Source organism: Zootoca vivipara, chromosome 2 (genome assembly GCF_963506605.1).
Source record: "Zootoca vivipara chromosome 2, rZooViv1.1, whole genome shotgun sequence".
Lineage (NCBI taxonomy): Eukaryota > Metazoa > Chordata > Lepidosauria > Squamata > Lacertidae > Zootoca > Zootoca vivipara.
The window spans coordinates 90472186-90495701 of NC_083277.1; the positions used below are offsets into that span (position 1 = coordinate 90472186).

Genomic DNA, 23516 nt, shown 5'->3' on the forward strand with positions numbered 1-23516 from the left:
GCTCCAAAGTTACTGCACACTTCCCTGGGAGCAAGCCCCATTTTTTACAGCGGGCCTTCCTTCTGCCCACTAGGGTGTGCTTGCATGTGGTCTTAAACACAACCCATCTGTTTATCCATTTGAGCTGCCCAAGTTCTTCTCCGTTGGCCTCTGGACCTCATCTCCCAGTGCAACCTGGATCTTGAGAACGTGCCTCCTGCTTTTGAAATCCCTACGGGGCCTTTTTCTGGGACCAGACCAGGGGATCTATTTATAGCCACCGATGTCTCACTGAGCGGACATTTATGTGGGAATAAAGATCAGAACATCTAACCATGCTCCAGCAAAATGTGCTAGGGGGAAGCGTGTTGTCTTCCTGTTTAACTAACGTACTGCACTCCCATAGTCCCTGGCACATGTTTATGCTTTGGGAAAGCAGTAAAACAAAATATCGCACTGGGCAGTCAAATGTAATCACTAATGCTTCCTTACGGCAGTGTGTGTGTGTGCTTGAGAGCGGCAAAGACAAACCTTCCTCTGTGCTGTGAAAGGCTGTAGAGCATGAGACCAGTTTTTTAATAGGTTTGTGTAGAGTTCAAAAGGAGGAGAAGTTAGCTTCACCAAATGTCCAACACTTCACTTTAGGGAAGGATCCATAGCTCAGTGTGTCGCATGCAGAAAGTCCCCATTCATGGGCATTGCTACGTACTTGGTACTTCAAAGAGTTAGGGCACAGGCTCGTAACACAAATTTGCGCAGGCAAATGTTTATGCTTAGATACAAATTTAGGCCAACTTTCAGAGGGGGGAAACAAAAATCTATCTCTTTGCTGTCAGGGCTTCTTCTAAACCACACAGTGCCAACAAGATAATCTGTAACCAATACAGTTTAAATTTATATGCTGCTTGATGGTGAAAGGTAAAAAGGCAATGGACCCCTGGACAGTTAAGTCCAGTCAAAGGTGACTATGGGGTTACGGCGCTCATCTTGCTTTCAGGCCAATGGAGCCGACGTTTGTCCACAGACAGCTTTCTGGCTCATGCGGCCAGCATGACTAAACCTCTTCTGGCGCAACAGAACACCGTGACGGAAACCAGAGCGCATGGAAACGCCGTTTACCTTCCTGCTGCAGCAGTACATATATACTTGCACTGCCGTGCTTTTGAACTGCTAGGTTGGCAGAAGCTGGGACAGAGCAACGGGAAAGAACTGCTGCTTATCTACATATTAAAACTAAAACAAACATTGTCCAACATGTTAAATAACTCTTTCTCATCCTCTTACTCTCTCTCAAACTTACCATTTATTTAGACAATTTACATATTGCTTCACTGCAGTGGTCCCTAAGCAGTGTACAAGGAACGGAATACAATATAAATTGGTTTAAACTATTAAATCAGAATTCACTTATTATGCCTGCTGGAGAGTCTTCAGTAGATGCTGGAAGTTGGCACAGGCTTGGCAGCAAATGCGACGCTCAGGAGTCACAGTTCAGGAGGTCCAGAGAAGGGCAAGAAATGACAAAGATGCCCAAACAAGCTTCCCACTCCTCTGGGCCAGCTTTGAAGGGTGAGAGGTAGGGTTCTCACTCCCGAGACTCTCTCACCTTACGGGAAAGTCAAGCTTGCAAGGGTGCGCTCCACCAACACTGGGTGGGTCTGCTCCCATCTGCCTTATGGATCTACACTTTCCTGGACCTCCTCCTTTTCAGTCTCCCCCCTTGGCTGATCAAAGCCTTCTCCAGTCACCTCTAAGTCTCTCTGCTCCTGAGGAGGTCAGAAGGGAGAGCTGGCATCTCTGGTCCCCCTTCTAAAGTGACTGAAGTCAAGGTGGAAAGGGTAGAGACCCCCTCCTCCAACCCAGCTCCCTGCCATTCAGCCCCCTCCTCCTCCATTTCTTCCTCTTCCTGCTCCTCCTGCATTGCAGCCTGCCAATTCAAGCCTCCGAGGCTCAGGGCATAGTCCTGTTGCAGCCCCCACACTGCCATGCTGTTGGCAGGAGAAATGGCCCCGAGACCCTCAAAGTCCTAGCAATCTTATCAAGTACCTGGGTGCTACAGTAATGCCAGAGATAGCAAAGTTGACGAGCTCCAGAATTGCAACTCCTATGGGACCGACGGATGCTGGAGTCCAGTAACATCTGAAGGGTGCCAGGTTGACTCTTGCTGCCATTTTTTTCCGAACCTGGAAGGAGAATCGGAGATCTGAGTAAATGCTATCTGACTCTGAAAATAGGTTCCTGGCTCGTCAGACTCTTTTTTTATTCTGAAAACATTTTGGGGAAATGTTCCAGAAAAAATGAACTTTCATTTTTGTACCAAAACACCGGCTAGAAATGTTTTATCTACTACGGGGCCTTTATGTAACATCTGTCATTATAGCTGGAGAGGGTAGGAAAACAACATTTGCAAAGGCTTGAGCCAGAGCAACAGTGGGCTCAGACTGCCCTCCAGTGTTCAAAGAGGGGATAAGTGAAAAATGAAATGATGATCCTCTTAGCAGATATTTTATTCAGGGTTCCTCTAGACATGATTTTTGTTCATGATGATATTGGGGCAGTTACACGCAATCCTGCTGTCATTATTTGCAGCTGCAAAAGTGGGGTGTTTTTTTAAGGGGGCTGGTATTTCCCTTTGGTCAGTGCTGAAATAATGTGTAATACAAATCCTACATACTACAAATATTCTGAGGTTGTTTTCTTGTCCCACTTTATTTATTTATTGCATTTACATCCCACATTTCCCCCCCAAGCTGCTCCTGCTCCATACATAGTTTTCTCCCCCACCTCATTAAATCCCCACAACAACCCTGTGAGGTAGGTTAGTCTGAGAGGCAGCAACTGACTCAAGGCCAGTGAGCTTCATGGCCAAGAAGGAATTTGAACCCTGGTCTCGCAGATCCTTGCCTGTCGCTATAACCATTAGGCCACACTGGCTCTTCTTCTATAGCACTAAAGTGCAAGAGAGCCCCCTCCAGATTGCAGTAGCATTAGGAAAGCACCGCAGAACAACTAACAAAGCAAAATGCTGCGTTGAGGGTCAAGTATAAATCCACACTGTCACATCTCAAAGTGGAGGCAAGGCAAACAGTTCAAACAAGTTCAGAGGTGATATCAAAACTATCTGCTCCCTCTTGACTTTTTCATTCAACCTCCTATCAAGCTGTTAGACTTTTGCCTTACTGAGATCCCATTATCAATACAGCACCACAGTTAGAATCAAACCAAATCTCAAAATTGGAGAGAACTCCCTTTCCCCCTGAATTTGTGGGGAATATTTTTAGGACATCTCCCAAACAATGTTCATCAGATCCACATCTAGGGTTGTGCTCTGTGGTCTTCCCTGAGCAGTGAAATTTAGGGCATTCTGTTTCTCTTCCAAAATAAGTTGGTGCCTAGCCGATTCTCTTCCAGCGATGAAGAACTTTCAACTTTGGAAGACATTTTGGTTCCTGGAGGAGGAGTAGATGAAACAACTTTTATTGGACCTCATGCTTGGTCTGATTCTTTGCTTTCAGGATCTGTTTACAGTTGTTCATTCTAGGATGTTTGTTTTGTAGTGTTGACTGAATTACTGTAAGTCTCTTTCAGGTCCTAATAAGGCTGGTTAAGCAGCAGGTTGTAGATCAAGGGTGGGGTATCCCAAACTGGGAGGCTGAGTGTGGTTTTCATGGTCTCTTCCGAGGCTGTATCTCCACACTGCGGCTCCAGTCGAAATCATGTGTCAGGAGAGCTATGGCCTGGTGGCCAGGATGCAAGCCTGGCCAGGACCCAGGAAGGCTTTCTTATTATATCTTCTGGGTTTAACAAGACGAGAGACCCTCACCTGAGCCTAATCCAGCTGAGGAATCACACACCTCCTCCCTGAGCTAGCAAGCCCCACCAGGACTGTGGATTCTTGCCTGCCTTCCCTCAAAACTGGCAGCTGTAAGTACAGGAATCCTGAGGTCTGGAGTGGAATGTCCCATTTTCCCACTTGAGGCAAAACAGGAAGTGCCACCGTGCTCTGCTACACCACCACCAGAGGGACCCTCACTAACACTGCCCCTGAGAACTGCCTTACTTGCATCCCAGACCACTTTCTCATCCACCCCTTGGTTGAGATTCACCTGGAAAAAGTATTTGTTTTTTTTAAAAAACTTTCTCTTCTCTTTCTATATTGTTTAATATTTCTTCGTTCAAACTCCGTCTACATTGTGATCTCGCCTCCCCATGTAGGATTACCATTATTGAGTTGTGATCTGATAAAGTCCTTGGTGATATCTCTATTTTTTGTTTTACTTTTGGCCCTAATTCTTCCCTCCCGCCTCCTCCTTTCCTCCTTACTCCTCTCTGTCTCTACCTATCTACTGTACTCTCCTTCTTCACTTATTATTTATTTATTTATTTATTAAATTTATATACCGCCCTATACCCGGAGATCTCAGGGTGGTTCACAGAAAAGATAAAACATAAAAACCACAATATATAAAATCAAAATAAAAACAACCCAACAACACCCCCCCCAAAAAAGCCACATTTAAAAACGGTATAATGATGTCAATCAGATCAACCAAAGGCCCATAGCTGCCAAGTTTTCCCTTTTCTCGCGAGGAAGCCTATTCAGCATAAGGGAAAATCCCTTTAAAAAAGGGAGAACTTGGCAGCTATGCAAAGGCCTGCTTAAAAAGGAACGTTTTTGCCTGGCGCCTAAAGGCAGGAGGTGAGATTCCCTGGGGAGAGCATTCCACAGACAGGGAGCCACTGCAGAGAAGGCCTGTTCTCATGTTGCCATCCTCTGGACCTCTCAAGGAGGAGGCACAAGAGGGCCTCAGAAGATGATTTCAGGGTCCGGGTAGGTTCATATGGAAAGAGGCGGTCCTTGAGGTGTTGTGGTCCTGAGCCGTTTAAGGTTAAAACCAGCACTTTGAATTGGGCCCAGAAACTAACTGGTAGCCAGTGCAGTCGGACCAGGATTGGTGTAATATGCTCAAACTGTCTTGCTCCAGTGAGCAACCTGGCCACTGAATTCTACACTAGCTGAAGTTTCCAAACCATCTTCAGAGGCAGCCCAATAACACATTGCAGTAATCTAACCTTGAGGTTATCAGAGCATAGACAACACTAGTTAGGCTATCCCTGTCCAAGATAGGGATGTAGCTGGGCCACCAGCCAAAGCTGATGGAAGGCACTCCAGGCCACTGAGGCCACCTGAGCCTTGAGTGACAGCAAAGGATCCAGGAGTACCCCCAAGCTACGAACCTGCTCCTTCAGGGGAAGTATAACTCCATCAAGACCAGGCGATCTCCCACCCATCTGGTCTAGGGAACCACCCACTAGCAGTGCCACAGACTTTTCTGGATTGAGTTTCAGGTTGTTGGCTCTCATCCATTACCGAGGCAAGACACTGGTCCAGCACTTCCACTGCCTCACCTGCAGAAACTGCATTTCCTCTTTCTCCTTCTTCCGCCTCCTCTTGTTGACGTTCTACTAATTGTCCAAAGTCTTTTTATATTGTCTCACAAATGATCTGGCTTTCATTACTTCCACAAATCGTTGTTTATTTCCTTTACGTACACCATAGGAGCCTACACGACACAAAACACGGTTGCTGCATGTAGGTTTTATTTTATTTTATTTTTTATCTTATATTTTGGAAATGTACATCCAGGTTTATTTCCTTTAAATTTTTGGGGGTCCCCAAGAGAGTGGGACCCTAAGCTATAGCTTGTTTAGCTTATACGTAAATCCGGCACTGCCACTGGGTATTCCCACTGGAATGAAACCTTTTTATTCTTTAGAGCTTCTGTCAAGAATTTGTATTCATTCCTTAAAAAAAAGTCTTACCGGGATTTCCTTTAAGATGATGCTTCTTTGTTCTTGAATTACCAGTCCTTTCCGAAAGTGGGCTTGCAGTACGTTATTCTTGAAATTTCTGGAATTGAATATCACTAGACAGTCGCCTGGTAATTTCTTACTTTTTGCACAAGGTGATTTCACTCTGTAAATTTTATCCACTGCTCTGTTGGCCTCTTCCTCTTCACTTTCCAGTAAATTTGCTAGATGATGGATAATAATTTTATTTCTGATTCGTTCATTTGGATGCTCCAGCATGTGCAATACTGGATTTACATATAAGCTAAACAAGCTATAGCTTAGCACCTGACTCTATGATGTAAGTAATGGGCCCCGCCTGCTAGCCTGCTCCCTAAAATATCACTGGTTTGCTCATTTCTATATATAGGGTGCCTACATTCTGCATGGACTGGATGCATGGCAACATGTACAAGCGGCTTTAGATACCTATTAGGTCCATAAATTACCATATAGCATATATTCAACGCAAAAAACAGCAACAATTTGTTGTTGACAAAGGACAGCTGGATATATAAAGGGCCCCATTACCTTCAGTAGCTTAGGGCCTCATCAAACCTAAATCCAGCCCTGGACATGTGTCATCAGTCATCTTTGCTTTTTGTCAATTTATTCCTTTGCCCTCTTCCAGGCATCCCCAAACTTCGGCCCTCCAGATTTTTGGCCTACAACTCCCATGATCCCTAGCTAACTGGACCAGTAGTCAGGGATGATGGGAATTGTAGTCCAAAACTTCTGGAGGGCCGAAGTTTGGGGATCCCTGCGTCTCTTCCAATTCTATTGCAATGGTTATAATAATATAATAATAATTTATTATTTATACCCCGCCCATCTGGCCGGGTTCCCCCAGCCACTCTGGGCGGCTTCCAACAAAACATCAAATACAGAAATCCAACAAACATTAAAAGCTTCCCTAAACAGGGCTGCCTTAAGATGCCTTCTAAAGGTCTGGTAATTGTTGTTCTCTTTGACCTCTGGTGGGAGGGCATGCCACAGGGTGGGTGCCACTACCGAGAAGGCCCTCTGCCTGGTTCCCTGTAACTTGGATTCTCGTGGTGAGGGAACCGCCAGAAGGCCCTCGGCACTGGACCTCAGTGTCCGGGCAGAACGGTGGGGGAGGAGACGCTCCTTCAGGTATACTCTCCCTTGTCCTTGAGTGGCAGCTGTTGTTTTGTCTAAATTATTATAGATTATTACTCCTAACTTTCTCCTTAGGTAGAATTTGGGAACACTCAAACATAAATGATACTGGCCCTTATTAAAATACTGTTGTTCTTTTAAAGTCCAGTTTATCAACTCTTTTTTTTACCAAGTTTTTTTTGTCCTGCTTGCACACAAATAATTTCCAAGTTCTATAATTTAATTGTCCATCTTTCCCCCTCTACTCGTTTACGCACAGAGATGGGGGGGGGGTAAGGAAGTCATCTTGTCTCAGAAAACACAAGGTATTAAATACAGTAGTACCTCGGTTCGTGAACATAATCCATTCCAGAAGACCGTTCGACTTCTGAAATGTTTGAAAACTGAGGCGCAAAAATTGAAAATCACGCAGCGGAAGCCATTTGACTTCCGAGGCACATTCAAAAATAGAAGCAATTATTTCTGGGTTTTTGGCATTCGAAAACCGGAACATTCAGCTTCCAAGACACTCAAAAACCGAGGTACAGTAAATCATAAGTGTTAGTCCTTTTTGTTATTATGTTTCCTCCTTAACACAAGTTTGTCTTCTGAGTTTTGTGCATCCTCTTTAGACATAAACAAAAAGGGAGTGAATGGGGGCTGTTGTTACATTCCAATGGTAAACTTTCCTTTCTCTCATACTTTCTGGTATTTGCTTGTCCTGTTTATGGGTTTTCAAACCTTGTCAGCATTTTTGCCCCAGGTGAAGCATGCAAAGGGTATCCAAAGCATCCATTGAGGATCCCAGTCTGTGTGGCTGTGTGTACGCAAATGCTTGGGTGCAAGTGTGTACCAAACTGGGTCTTTGACTGGATCTAGACGTCAAAGACATGTTTCAGTTAAACGCATAGCAAACTTTGTATGAGAAATCGAGTAAAAGCAGAAACAGAACTCCACAGCGCCATCTGGTGTCACTTGGGTATCTGAGGTCAGGCAGGAATTTTGCACATTTCTAGTGCCACGGCACTCATAAATCGCAAGTCATCACCCTTTTTTTTCTTCTGCTTCCCTGGATAGACAGCTACCACCCTACGCAAGCTTATTGGAAGCATTTCCCGCTGTGTATTTTCTGGCTAGATCCCACACCATAAAGCCCATGATTTCTCACCAAAGAATCCTGGGAACTGTAGTTTACGGGTAACGGGAACTGTAGTTTGTGACAGGGAAATCCAGCTCCCAGGATTCTTTGGGGGAAGACATGTACTGTACTTTAAATGTGCATTAGATGTACTTTGAATCTATGTTGTGGATCCGCCATCACAGTTAAGAAGGGACAAGCTGAACTCAAGCTGATTATGATTACTTTACTTTCAGTGGCTGCAGGATTTACGGAACTGGGACTAACTCAGTGGTTTTCAACGGGTGGGTCAGGACCCACTATTGGGTTGCAGGCGGGTCATGACAGAAGCACTACCACCATGCACATATATGATAAAAGATTAAGAAATTGATCACCCAAATGCATGTTTGAGTTAAAAGTAAATCTTGGCTCTGAAAAGGTTGAAGACACCTGATCTGACACACTTCGTGTGTGCAAATCCAGTCCATAAGCCTATTAATAAAACAGGTGTGTGGGGGAAGTGGTGTGTGTGTGTGTGGATAAATTAATCAGAATTAAAGTGTAGCTTTACACGAGACTTCCTTGATATATTTTGGAGAACACCTCGCCGGCAGCCAGGACGGGACGAGGGTGGGGAGACGGAGCCCACAACACCTGGAATGAAAAGCTGCACGCGATTTTCCACCGAAAACTCGCAGGTAACCGCGCGGGAGCGCGGGAGCCACGCCCCGATTCCGTACCAAGTTTGGCGCGCAAAAGCGCATGGAAGCGCAGGGCGGTGTTCTGAAGCAGCGGCGCGTCTGGGGAGCGGGACAAATCGAAATGGCTGCGAGGGGCTTTGGGAAAGCGGCGGCGGCGGCAGCTCCCCGAGGCGACAGGGCCCTTTCACCTGCCGAAGGGCGGCGCCACCCCTCCCCTCCTCCTCGGCGCCTCCGCCCCGCTCCTTCCCCAGGTAGAGCGTCGTCGAGGGGCGGCGCGCTGGCTCGGGCGCTTCCTCTTGGGCGGCTCCAGGGCGGGGAGGGAAGGCAGCAGAGGGAGGCGCTCCGGCGGCCCGGTCGGGAGGTGGCTTTGCCCTCGTGTTGGACGAGCACGCCTCGCTTCCTTTCCGCCGGCTTCCTTGTTTGACAGTCGTGCGGGGCAATCCGGTCCCTCCCGCCTCTCTCCGCCCCACCCACCTACCCGCCCGCCCGCCCGCCTGCCTGCGCCCTTTCCCACCGGCGACGCGCCTCCTGAGCGCTGGAGGTGGAGGGTCGGAAACACATGAGTGGAAGGAAGGCGGGCGCGCGGGAACGGCCTGGCGACTCGCATCGACGGCGCTGAGGCTGCCGAAGGCTGCGCAACTTCCGCGGGGTCGTTGCTAAGTAAGTGTCTGCGCGGCTTGCTTCCTTTCTCTTTGCCCCGTCTGTTGCTGCTGGGGCTGCTGCTCCCACCACCTCCTCCTTTGTCTTTCCGCTCGCCTGTGTCACTTGCTTCCTCCCCTGCCCTCGCTGCAATAGTTTCTTGAGTACGGTAGGTGTGAATGGTTTCTTGCTTGGGTCCTCCTTCGTCTTTTTTGTTCCCGCTCTTCCTCCCCTCTCTGTCCCGACAGTGTGTATTTCTGGCCATGTTGCAGGGCTGTGTCTGCTTCCTCAGCCTGCCTGTTTCACCGCCGGGGATGAGGTACTACTAAGGCAGCTTGGAACTTCCCTCATTTCATCATACACTTGCCTTGGGCCTTCTCTCTTCCTTGCCACTTCGCTTCTCTTTCCGCCCACCCGCCCCAAAGTTTTATTCCAGTCACAAACCAGCGGATCTCTCCTCCAATTCTTTCTTTCCCCCAACTTTTCTGTAAGTTCCAGCAGTAGGAAACCTCTAGCTATGGATAACACAATGAACATGTATGCCATGTTACTCAGAAGGTGAAAATAGTTCACAATGAAAATGTATGCCATATTTATTTACTCAGAAGTAGGCTTGATAGCTGCCTGGTTTACTTCCAAGTAAGTGTACCGGGGGTTTGCACTGTTGGTTGTGTCCTTGTTTGTTTTTATTTCTGATTGGTTAAAGTGGTGTGTTTTTTTAAAAAGCCAAATACTGTATCCTGCTTTCTGACACCATGCAGAAAGGGAAAATAAGTCAAGGTGGCCTTTAGCAGTAATAAATAAATAAAAACAGAAGCACAAAATATATTAGGCCACCATCATGATAAAACACAAGTGGAACTCTGTTAGTCCATTGCAGCAGACACAGGGAAAAGATCTGTGGCCTAATTTTGGAGTGAGGAGGACAGCAAGGCAATCCTAGCAGAGTCTTGTGGTGCTTTAAAGGCTCATTGCATCTGCAGTCCTAGCCATGCCTCCTCAGAAGTAAACACTATTGACTGCAGTGGGGCATATTCCCAGATCTGTGTGCTTATGATTGCAACCTACTTTTTTATGAAGCATGAACTATGGTCCACATCATCAGATGCATAACACAAGTAGCTACCGATTCCAGCAAAAGCAGCAATTCAAAAGACCAGAACCAAGATTGCGATAAATAGGAACAGCATTTACTTACCTGCAGAAGATTCGTTTTTTTCAAGTACAGACTTTTTAAAAAGCCTGCAGTGCAAGAATCTTTTCCCCAATGTGGGTCTCGAACCTATGACCCTGAAATTAGAGTCTCATGGCCTATCAAAAATCCCAAAGTTGTATACTCTTGAGAAGGTCATGGTCACATCCAACTGTATGTGTGTATAGTCCTTTCCTTGCAATTGGGAGCCTTGATTGGCCAGTGTTTCCCATTGCATGGCAGAACCCTTTGTGCATAGGATACTTTCTGCTTAATGTTGTACATGGCATTGCAGAGGGCTGTGCTAATCAGGGGTGCTCCCCATCTCCCCCCCACACACATTCTCAGTGTACAAGAAGAACATTTGACCACTTATCTGCTGCATGCAGTGCCAGATAACTACATAGGATTACAGCCTATTAAGTAGAGTGGGTTGGTGCTATTGCACTGCAAGTACTGTATGTGTACAGCATCCATTTAAAGTACATACCCCAAGAAACCTGGGAATCGTAGTTTACCCCACATATAGAGCTACAGCTCCCACTAACTACAGTTCCCAGGATTCTTGGGGTTGGGGATAGTGCTTTATATGTATGGCATGCATGCAGCTGAAGATGTATAGCCATGATTGTCAGGTGCATTGTTTACAACCTCATAGGAAGGTCTTTTGTGGAAAAGGGCAGTCATGGTATAGAAATGAGTGTGCAAATCTGCATCCTTTATATTGGCATTCTTTACGGTTGGCACAAATCTGCATCCATTATATCTAGTGGTTAGACGTTATTATGCTATTGCAAATACAGTGGTAACCTCCAGTTGCGGACAGGATCTGGAGCTCTAGTTGGATCCTGAGGTTTCCGCAACCGGAGGGACCGCTTCTGCACATCCACGCGCGGCAAAAACCCAGAAATATACTTCCAGGTTTGCCGCTTACGTATCCCCAAGTTTACGTAACTGGAGGGATACGCAAGTGGAGGTACGACTGTACTGCACAACTTAGTACGTTAGGCTGATATCATAAGAAAGACCTCTGTGTTGATGGTGCATTCTAAACTGTACCCAGTTGGGGTTCGGCATATCTTGCTTTGTGTTGAACGTGTGTTTTTGCACTAGGGTGGAATGACTGTGAATTACAACTCATCGGTTCTGGTATCTACCACTGCTTGAAAATTACAGATGTTTATCATTCATGTCTGCATACCACTGTTGTCAGTGCCAAGACCTTATATGTTACTGCAAACACTGCCTTGTCAATGGTCACTGCAATTGATTTGCTTATATATAATTATATCTGATCTTTTAGCATTTGGTTTGACCTCATTCCTCTCCGTTCCCATCACACACGCGTGACAAGTTAGAATTATGCTTCATGCATCTGAAGTAGACTCTGGTCCCTGGAAGGTTATCGCAAAAAAAATTGCTATGGCCTTTCAGGTGGTACAAGACTGTTTTCGTTTCTAAAACAGGTATCACCAGCCCAGGCTTTCACTGGTGTCCCACAATCAGCTTTCATTTATTTACAAAAGTCAGTCTCTAGCCCTCCTAGAAAGAAAGTTGGGGAACAAAATATGCAGGTACCTTCTCAGTGATATCTGTGAAATGAGTGTGTTGTGACCACCTTGTATATTTTTCCTGGTATGGAGGAATGCTCCCTGATGCTATGAGTACTTGTGTGTGGTTGGAAGTGTAAAATCATTATTTTGTGATTTCCACAGCTAGGACTGGCAAGATATAGCTTACTTCCCACAGCACACACAAGATTGTTGCGGGTGGCTGTGTCTCTCTAATTTTGTATATTGTCACACCCATACCCCATAGCACCTATTTTGTCACTTGCACCCTCCGAGTCTCTCAAAATTCAAAATGGGTCTCCTGGTCCAAAAAGGTTGGCAACCTCCTGTCCTGAAGAAAGTGTAGAAATCGGAGTCTTCCACTAACAAGGCACTGAATCCTGGCCACTGTACTACTTGCTACTGTTCTACACTAGCTGCATCTTCTAGACCCGATACAAGGGCAGCCGTACATGATGCACATTACAGTAATCAAGCCTTGAGGTTAGCAATACATGTAGCACTGTGGCCAGGAATTGCCACAGCTGGAATACCAGGCGGAGTTACAGATATTAGAGATACACAGCTACTTTAGCTTGTTAAATTACTTGTGTTGTCTACATCTTCTTTTATGTGAGCTTATAGACTCAGCTTTTTAAACAGCTTTTTAATGGGGGCTTCAAGAACTCTTACAGGGAATTTCCTAAATGTGTTATTGAAAGCAGAAACTGCAGTTTGGCAAATGGTGCAAATCTGTGAGTTTCAAAATAAGCCATTTATCCTTCTTGTTTATTGCAGTTTCACTTAAATATCCCAAGAAAGCGCTTACTAGATTCTTTCCTGCCATATGATCATTGATCTTCAATGCCACCTAATAATATTTCTTAGCCTTTGGACAAGGCTTGTGAACTTAAATAAAATCTGCATTTGAACCATTGATCTTCAGCAGTAAAACCAGTATTAACGTAAAATATATTATTAAGATCCTGCTGTAACATCTTGCTGCTGAAGTACGTATCTTGTGCCGAGATGCTGTAAGGTTGTAAATGTTCATTTTTGTGTGATGAGAGAGTCATGCCTGAGATCACTAAATGAAACTTGATGAAATGACTACATCTGATTTGATATTATGGCTTTCTCATTCTACAGTGCTTGGAAAATGAACTCATAGCAGTAAAGTGTGGGTTGTGATGCAGCGGAAAACTCCCTTCCTGCCATCTGGCCAGGAACTCTGCCTTGCTGTTTTGTGTATGTGTATGTTTAACAGATCATTTGCCTGTATCTGGGATGTGCCTAGTAGAAGCTGAAACCTAGATGGATAGGCTGCATTTACTCTGGAGATGTGAGTCCTGAATGTTCATGATTCTATGTGTTGGGCTAGGCCAGTGTTTCCGAAACTTGGGTCTCCAGCTGTTTTTGGACTACAACTCCCATCATCTCTAGCTAGCAGGACCAATACTGGATTGTTGGCAAGATTGAGAAAATGCTGTTCAAAAGTGATTTAAACAGTTTTAAAGTTATCTATAAATGCTTACTGCTAACACTCACATACAAATTGGTCCATAGCTCTCAAAAACATTGAGAAATGACTTGTAAGAATGAGGTGCAGAACATTGGCTTCCATCATCCATGAGCTCTTACTAAAAGTAATGCTTCAGGGCCTATGCAGAATTCATCATGCGAAAGGCTGGACTAGATGAATCCCAAACCGGAATTAAGATTGCCGGAAGAAATATCAACAACCTCAGATATGCAGATGACACAACCTTGATGGCAGAAAGTGAGGAGGAATTAAAGAACCTTTTAATGAGGGTGAAAGAGGAGAGCGCAAAATATGGTCTGAAGCTCAACATCAAAAAAACTAAGATCATGGCCACTGGTCCCATCACCTCCTGGCAAATAGAAGGGGAAGAAATGGAGCCAGTGAGAGATTTTACTTTCCTGGGCTCCTTGATCACTGCAGATGGTGACAGCAGTCCCGAAATTAAAAGACGCCTGCTTCTTGGGAGAAAAGCAATGACAAACCTAGACAGCATCTTAAAAAGCAGAGACCATCACCTTGCCAACAAAGGTCCGTATAGTTAAAGCTATGGTTTTCCCAGTAGTGATGTATGGAAGTGAGAGCTGGACCATAAAGAAGGCTGATCGCCGAAGAATTGATGCTTTTGAATTTTGGTGCTGCAGGAGACTCTTGAGAGTCCCATGGACTGCAAGAAGATCAAACCTATCCATTCTGAAGGAAATCAGTCCTGAGTGCTCATTGGAAGGACAGATCGTGAAGCTGAGGCTCCAATACTTTGGCCACCTCATGAGAAGAGAAGACTCCCTGGAAAAGACCCTGATGTTGGGAAAGATGGAGGGCACAAGGAGAAGGGGACGACAGAGGACGAGATGGCTGGACAGTGTTCTTGAAGCTACAAACATGAGTTTGACCAAACTGCGGGAGACAGTGGAAGACAGGAGTGCCTGGCGTGCTATGGTCCATGGGGCCACGAAGAGTCGGACACGACTAAACGACTAAACAACAACATAGCAGCTACAATGGTTTCTTCCATTTGGTCAAACAGCTCTTTTGATGGGTGCTGTTTGTGAATTCCTTTGATTATAAGGCTTATGGCTTACACCCACTGCTTAATGACCAAAAGGCTTCTATTGTGTTCCGTATAAATAGAAGCCTATAATGAGCAATTAATATTAGGCTATTAAATGATGCTGAATCATAAGTGCTTGTGCTTGGCAAGGCTTTGACCTACTCATCACCCGAGCCCTTACTGGTTTTTTTCCAGAGCTCTGGAGGAAACTGTTGCGTTCGGTTTACTTGGGCATGTTGTGAAACTGATAGAAAAGTCATCTTGTCTTTGAGATCTCATTTGTCTTGAGCGTTCTGTGAATAATACTTTAATGCTTTTACTTCATTTTTAGAAAAAACCACTCCCTTTTTAATTTTCCCTTGTAACTTAGACATCATTGGTCTGTTTGCCATATTAATTTTTAAATGGCCTTAACAACATTCTGCAGAATTCTTACATCTGACAAAGTGGACCCTAGTTTACTGTATGAAGGATATGCTCAGTGTGCCACAAGAATGCCTTTTTTTATTCTGCTGTGTTTTTCTTGCCTACTGTTTCTGAGTTATTAGAGAGGATTTAAATAACTTTTTCTGTTGCACCACATACCCTAGGAAGAGCAAGCCACGACCCTCCTCCTTTTCTTGCAAAGTCTAACTTCCCACTTTGTATTAAAAACATATGAACATGCTAACTAGTTCTCTGTTTTCCTATTCTATGTGATTGCATTGAGGAAGAAGTTGTGTGTAGGGTATTTACCAAAGAGGGAAGACAATGCAACACTTATACTGTATCTTAAAGCGAGGGTAGAGAACCCCCATCAGCCCCAGCTTATGTTCAGGGACAAGGGAAGTTATAGCCACAGATGTTCACCACCTGTGTCTTAAAGGCTTTTGGATCTCATTAGGATAGCGGCAGGGTTCGCCACTGTTTTCAGAGAAATGTCCTAAGTTACTCTGTAGTGTTTGCATGTTACCTATAAATGATGTGAATACCTTGTAGCTTGGACAAGGCCAATGAAGAAAAACTGCCTTGTGGTGCCAAATGATCCCTCCATTTTCCTGTTTGCTAAGATGATATCAGTATCTTGTGCACAAAAGCTCAAAGAAAGAATGAAGCTGACAGGATTCATGTTTTGTGTAGTATTTCCTGCTATTCTTCATACATGCATAAAAGGAGTGTGTGTGTATATATATATATATAAACTCTCCAAAAATGCACATATCCTTGTTTTTGTAGCCCCAGCTTAGTAGCAGACAGTGTTTATTAAAACAAAAACAAAAAATGTATTACGTTTTTGTCCCACACTTTCTCTAGAACAGTGTTTCTCAACCTTTTTTGAGCCACGGCACACTTGTTCCGTGAAAAAAATCACGAGGCACACCACCATTAAAAAAGTTTAAAAAGTTAACTCTGTGCCGCCCTATATTATAATTATGACTGTAAGAAACACTTGCCAAATATTGCTTTCCGGCGGGTCAGTGGGGAGTATTGGCGGCCGCCAGGCTCGTTTGCACTGAGCTATGGGAAAGAGGAGGAGAAATATTGCTTTCCGGCGGGTTAGTGCTGTGTATTGGCGGCCACGAGGCACGTGACAATGCAAATCGCCCTTCTCGTCGCCGCACGTTGCGGCACACCAGCCAGCGTCTCGCGGCACACTAGTGTGCCGCGGAACAGTGGTTGAGAAACACTGCTCTAGAATGATCAGGACATGATCAGTCAGGTTCCTCCCTGCCCCCGATGACTATCTCCCATCAGTTCCAGCCAGCCTGGCCAATAATCAGAGATTATGGCAATTGTATTGGAACAGCTGGAGGGCCCATAGTTGGGTAAGATTGCCATTCATGGTCCCTGCCCATCTGGCTGGGTTTTCCCAGCCACTCTGGGCGACTACCAACAAAATATTAAAAATACAATAAAACATCAAATATTAAAAACTTCACAAAACACTGACTAGTGAAAACAACTCAAAAGGGTTTTTTTAGAATGAAAAGGTCCTTAGCTAATTGCAGTCTGATAAGTGGGCTTCAAAGATGAGTTGCTGTGTTTCCTTCAGCACTCGGTCAGTTATGCCATCTTTTCCAATCTGGCCAGAATCTGTGGTCCCAGCAAAGTGGACAGGAGCTGAAACAAATGACGAGATGGCCAGAGGGAGAGCCCAGTTTGCTAGACACCCAACATGATAGAACCAATCTTGATCGTGCAATAGAATTCTACCCGTTTAATGTGTGTTGCAATATTGCTTTCCTAACTGGTTTTTTTAAAGCTTTTCTGAAAGTCTGTCAGTGCGGTGCCAATGCAAAAACGCCTCACTTCCTGGGAAGTCAGGCACTGTGCTGGCAGCCTCATCTTGTTAGTGACAGGAAGCTGACTCTGCACAGACCTGCCATTGTGCAAGCTGAATATCCTGGGAGCAGGCAGAGACAAAATGCCCATTTCTTGCAAGGCTGTGGACATCTGTGTATTTGTGCCGTATGTCCTTTCCAAGGAAACAATGCCTATCTGATGATCAAATCGGTGTCTTCACAGTAGAAAAGCAGATAGCAGGAAATTTCTTAGGAGATGAGGGGGAATCTACACCAGCTTAAAGTTTCTAAGACTGGCTCGCCAGTAGACCAGTTTCAACACAAACTGTGTCTGCCCTGGAAGAATACGCATGTAAAAAATTAGAGTATAAGATATCTCTGGATGTTTTTCTTTCAGAAAAATGCATGAACAGAGTGGGGGCAGAAGTCTAGTTTTTGCTTATTACAATGTGCATTCTTGTGTGATGTTTGGCACTTAGCGTATATATCTTGAGTTTCTAACCCTGCTTCAGCCTCGAGCTGCAAAGCAGGCATGGTGAAGATGTTTTCTACGGGCCATTCTGTTAGGAGGCAAAAATGTGGGAAATCACAGCCTTGCGATTCTGTGAACAACATGTACTAATAGAAGTTTTGGATGTGGTTGCCCTCTTTCTTTTTCCTCCTCTTCTTCCCAGAGCCATGCAACAGCTGCTGGACTCCCACCCTGAATCCCCGGCAGGCTCTTGCATCTGCTTTCTTGCTTTCCAAAGGGTTGGGTGTTCTCTGACATTCTCCTGTCGGATCAGGAACTTTCCCCCTACACAGCTGTGTTTTTAAATTGTGTTCAGCGGCTGGTGGAAGAATCCTGTGAAATTCATAAGCAAGTGGTACAGAGGGTATGGTATGTTCAGATGCATTTGGGGGAAAATGCTCTTTGTTTGGTTCCGATCTCAGCGGAATTTCAGCGGAAACATTTGTAATGGCTTTTCCATAACGTATGGCGGGTCTCATATCTGGAAGCAAACGATCCACAGTGTAACCTAACCCCCCAACATTGCAGTTGGGGGGCAGTGACAACTGTATTCTGTTTCTAGAAGTGAAACTAGCTTTGGTGGGGGGTGGAGGCCAAAGGAAGGCATGTTGCTCCATAATGGAGAAAAATGTCCCTACAAGGTTCCCCTAAAATTATTATTATTATTATTATTATTATTATTATTATTATTATTATTATTTTGGTACATTATTCCTAGTTATGTATACTGTTGGGTTAGTGGTAGAAGGATGTAAAGTGGTGTAGCAAGAAGAAGAAATTTTGTGTTTTCATTTTATTTACAATGTATTTAGTATTCTAAGGGTTCCTCCAAACATGAAACTTAAATAAGCACAAGAACTGAGAATTCTGAATTGGAAAAGCTTCTGTTCAATATTCAGTTATATTTCTTTTTGAGAGCTGTTATTGCAGTTGATTGCATCGGACTAAAATTCACATGAAACTTGCACATAAATCTACTTAAGTGTGTTCAGAGAATTCTGGGTCTATCGTCTGCCATGCTTCCTGTAAGCTTCCCCTTTTCCTGTCCAAGAGAAACTCGCCACCACAACCTGCAGCATATTCATCCTACATGCGCAGAGCTAACTTAGTCCCGGCTTTCCATGTCTACCTGCTTCTACTGCCAGCACCTGAAAGCCTGAAAAAGGAGAGGACCTGAAAGTGTCCAACTTTCCTTCTTAGGCCTCACTAACTGAATGATGTTGGCTTGGGTGGAGGGAGGGACAGGAGAGGTGTGTAGATTCATAATGGCTGAGATTCTCCAACAGACATCAATACACCTTCCAGTGCAAACCTAACCATGGTCTGCTCAGAAACAAGTCCTACAGAATGCAGTGGGGCTTATTCCCAGGTAAATAGTCTTAAGACTGCAGGCTTTGTTATTAGGAAAGTCTAGAACACCTCCATGTTTAATGGTTGATATGCACGGTATTGTCCTGTGTTTATAACAACTTTGAACTAATACTGTACCCCCAGAGGGATTTGTGGGGACTTGGCCCCCTCAGGGAGATTTCAGGGTCATTTCTTGAACTTTGAGGGATTTTTAAAAAATGCAAGCACCCAGCCTGTTTACTTGTGTGGCGATAGAAGAAAAAGCAGTAGTCGGTATCCTACATCTTTCCCCCGCAGTCTTCTGGCCAGTGGGTAAAATATGATGTTTTTATCTTACAGTCAAACCTCGGTTCCCGAACGCCACTGTTATCCTACATTTTGGCTCCCAAACGCTGGAAACCTGGAAGTAAATGTTCCAGTTTCCGAAGGTTTTTTGGAACCTGAATGTCTGGCGCAGCTTCTGCTTGAATGCAGGAAGCTCTTGCAACCAACCAGAAGCCGCGCCTCGGTTGTCAAACATTTCGGAAGTCGAATGGTCTTCCGGAACGGATTGCGTTCGACACCCGAGGTTTGACTGTGTTAATATTCAGTACAACCAACTTTTTTTCAAATATATAAACCCTTAGAAAAGTTCTGGCTGTTTTGCATGAGTTCACCCCCACCACCCACTATCTCCATAAGAGCATAGGAAGAACCCTGTTGGATCAGGTGAATGGTCCATCTAGTCCAGCATCCTGTTCTCATGGGGGCAGACCAGGTGTCTGTGGTGTGCATGCAAGCAGGACTTAAGCGCAACAGCACTGCCCACCTGCAATTCCCAGAAACTGATATTCAAAGAGCTCCAACACTGAAGGTAGACCACAGCCATCCTGGCTAGCAGCTGCTGATAGTCTTTGTTGAATCCTTTTTTAAAGCCATACAAGTTGGCGGCCACCACGGCCTCTGCAGTAGCGAGTTCCATAGTTCAGTGTTTCCCAACCTTGTGCCTCCAGCTGTTTTCGGACTACAATTCCCATCATTCCTGACCACTGGTCTTGCTAGCTAGGGATGATGGGAGTTGTAGTCCAAAAACAGCTGGAGGCACAAGGTTGGGAAACACTGCCATAGTTAAACTGCATGAAGAAGTACTCTGTGACCCCCCCCCCCCAAATATGTATGTGCCCCCAAGCCACAAAAATTCTGGCCGCAGGCTTGGTCCGACTTCTGAGACTGCAGCTGCTGAGCAGCTGGTCAGCACAGATCTTCTCACAGCGTGAGCTGTGGTATGAATGGTTGTGTGTCTTGAAGCCTACCAGCTTCTTCTTCGTTGCAGAGAGTGGAACAAAGAGAGCCTTGGTCTCTGTCTGGTTTTTGTACTGTACTGGTTTAAGAGAACGTGCAGGAGTTAAGATGGCAGTCCCATGCACGCTGAGCTGGGAGTAAGACCCACTGAAATCAACAGGATTGACTTCTCAGTGGGTGCGTATAGGACTGCACTGTAAACAACAGCGACAAGTGTTTCTCCAGTCAAAAGCGTGCCATTGAATTTTAGTGATTCCGTCCCGTTCTGAGACACACAGCAAGAATAGGAAAGAACACATGTTGTGCAAGGGAAACATAATTGTCAAACCAGAAGCATTGGCAGGTGGCCCGGAAACAAGTGTGATATTGGATACTTTTAACATATTATATTTCTGCTGTTGTGGCTGGAGTTCAGGTGCAGCCTGAAGCCAAAGGGACTGGCCTTGCTCCTCTTCCTTATTGGATGTATAGAAAAGTAAAAGTTTGCTGCAGAGCCAACCCTAGTCCACAAGAGAAAAGTGCCAGTAACTCAGTGGGTAGAGCACCTGCCCTTTCCGTGCAAAAGGTCCCTGGCATGTCCAGTCAGGACTGGAGCCATTGCCAGTCAGTGTAGACCAGTGATGGCCAAACGTGGCCCTCCAGCTGTTTTTGGACTACAACTCCCATCATCCCTAGCTAACAGGACGAGTGGTCAGGGATGATGGGAATTGTAGTCCCGAAACAGCTGGAGGGCCAAGTTTGGCCTTCACTGGTGTAGACAATATTGAGCTAAATCAGGGTTTCCCAAACTTGGGTCTCCAGCTGTTGTTGGTCTACAACTCCCATCATCCCTAGCTAGCAGGACTCACTAGTCAGGGATTATGAGAACTGTAGTCTAAAAACAGCTGGAGACCCAAGTTTGGGAAACCCCGAACTAGACAGATTGCCGGTCTGGTTTTGTATAAGGCAACTGCCTATTTTTGCAATCCGATTGGGCTCTTTGGAGTTTGTGGGTTGGGTGCCCCTTTGAGGGAGTTAAATAGGTCACTGCTGGGACTGTTTTTAATGCTCCGGCACTTTGGCCAGCTTTGGCAAGTGTAGGTTGAGCTGTGAGATCGCGTTGAGATTGTTGGGATGTGCTCTGATTGGAAGCAAAGCAGTATGTCCGCCCCAAAGCATTTGCAGGTGCAAACAATACAGTATTGGAAACGGGATTGTGTCTAACCTCCCCGATACCGTCAAGACCACAAACCGTCACAAATGCACAATAAGAAGGATATCTGGAGGACCCCTGTGTTCCTGTACTGCCTCTGGCAGTTGGCAGCTGGGCTCTTGCTCTTGTGGTTCAGGCACCTCTTCTCACTAGTCCAAATATCACTGAGCCAGTAACCTTGGGGGTCATGTGGCCCATGTTCGTCCTCAACTGTCTGGGCATAACTTGCTCAGTCAAACACTTTTTTTTTTTTATTACGCGGTTGTTGGTGCTGGGGGATTATTTGAGATTATCTCTGTAATTCATAGGCTGGCATGAGTGTGACCTTATATTGGCTCTGACATGAGTGTGACCTTATTTTATTAGCTCTGGGCTAAGCATTGTCATGTGCTATCTGTAAATCTGACCAGCTCTGATTTGCTTTCCTCTGCTGGAACAGCCTGCTTTTAAAATCTGGGCAGGAAGTGAAAGCTGCTATATGAAGTTGTGCAGTTTTCATGGAAAAGATGCCCTTTGAAGAATAGCATTGTCAGATCTGTTTTTCTCTGCACCCACTCTCTTTTTCTGTAATGGTTAAAGCTTCCCACACAGGCTCCTTCTCCCCCTACCTCTTTCTCCAACCCCACCTCCCTCTCCCAGCTCCAGTGTGACACCCCAGAATGTTCTGAGCAGTCACTCTGAAGCTCATTCACTTCTTCTGGAGGACTAGAATTTTGGGAAATAGCAGTTCGAGTGTTGGGCTAGGGAGACTAGGGGACTGGGCCCAAATCTCTCCTTGGCTGGAAAGCTCACTGGATGGCCTTGGGCCAGTCACTGCTCCTTAGCCTCACATTGGGTGGTTGTGAGGAAAACAAGAAGGGGGAGAAGGAGAACCATTGGTGCCATCTTGAGCTCCTTAGAGGGAAAGTGGGATATAAACATAATTAAAAAAATAAAAGTGGCCACTTGTTGCGTTGGGATGGAAGGAAATGTAGTAGAGGTGATTCTGACAAGTGGCACGTTGTGCCAAGAAATGCCCAGTTTTAATTTTGTCTCTTTGCGGCCTAGTGAGTTGTCTACATCATGTAAGATTGAGGAGCTGGGCTTCTTGACAAAAGGGAAGGTGGTGCTCTCTGTGTGAGCAGGTGAGATGTTCCTCTACCAGGACCTAATATTTCTGACTCTACCTTGAGCTGCTGTTGGACAAGACAAAGGGAGTATAACACCATATTGAGTTCTGGTTGTACTAATACGTATCAGTGATAGTAGGGTGGATGGTGAGAAATTTGAAGGGATATGGTTCCCTGGGACATGACGCTGTTAGTAGCCTTGCCTTCAGCCCAGGGAATGCTCTTCAGGGATAGATGCCCAGTGCAGAAGAATCTCTGTGTTGCCTGAGTTGCATGACAAAGGGGTGTCTTGCACAGTGTTTGAACTTTGGTGTATGTGCTTTCACACCTCACCCTCATATGTTGAGATTGATCTCATTGTAGGAAATTTTAATGAAACATGAATTCATTCATTACAAAGGGTGCACGTTTCAATGAAAAGTGATGGGGATTTATAAAGAGGAATTGCTCTTGTACCTCACAAAGATACATATGCTGAAATCCTTTCTAGAATTAATGTATGTTCATATTTAAAAGAGGAGATCTTGGCCAGTCTGAGGCCGTAAAGGTAAAGGGACTCCTGACCATTAGGTCCAGTTGTGACCGACTCTGGGGTTGCGACGCTCATCTTGTGTTATTGCCGAGGGAGCCGGCATACAGCTTCCAGGTCATGTGGCCAGCATGACAAAGCCACTTCTGGCGAACCAGAGCAGCACATGGAAACGCCGTTTACCTTCCCGCCGGAGCGGTACCTATTTATCTACTTGCACTTTGACGTGCTTTCGAACTGCTAGGTTGGCAGGAGCAGGGACCGAGCAACGGGAGCTCACTCCGTCGCGGGGATTCAAACTGCCGACCTTCTGATAGGCAAGCCCTAGGCTCTGTGGTTTAACCCACAGCGCCACCCGCGTCCCCATAACATAGTCAAAATTCTACCTAGGTGCCAAGGGAGGTTTCATTCCCCTCTCTTTCAGGAGTGTCGGTTGTGTATTGTCTTTTAGAAATCTAAAAATATGCCAGACCCCTAACACTGATTTTAAATTACTTTTCTGTGAAACCTCCCTGCCTTTT

General features: G+C 45.3%; 1 protein-coding gene across 2 annotated transcripts in view; it reads left to right on the top strand.

The window, feature by feature from the left end:
* The first annotated feature begins 9079 nt into the window (after positions 1-9079).
* RHBDF2 (rhomboid 5 homolog 2) overlaps positions 9080-23516 on the top strand; it is a 54126-nt gene continuing 39689 nt past the window's right edge. For both annotated transcript variants that reach the window (XM_035104548.2, XM_035104550.2), the window contains exon 1: positions 9080-9429. The gene's annotated coding sequence lies outside the window, so the exon portion shown is untranslated. The remainder of the gene's footprint in view (positions 9430-23516) is intronic.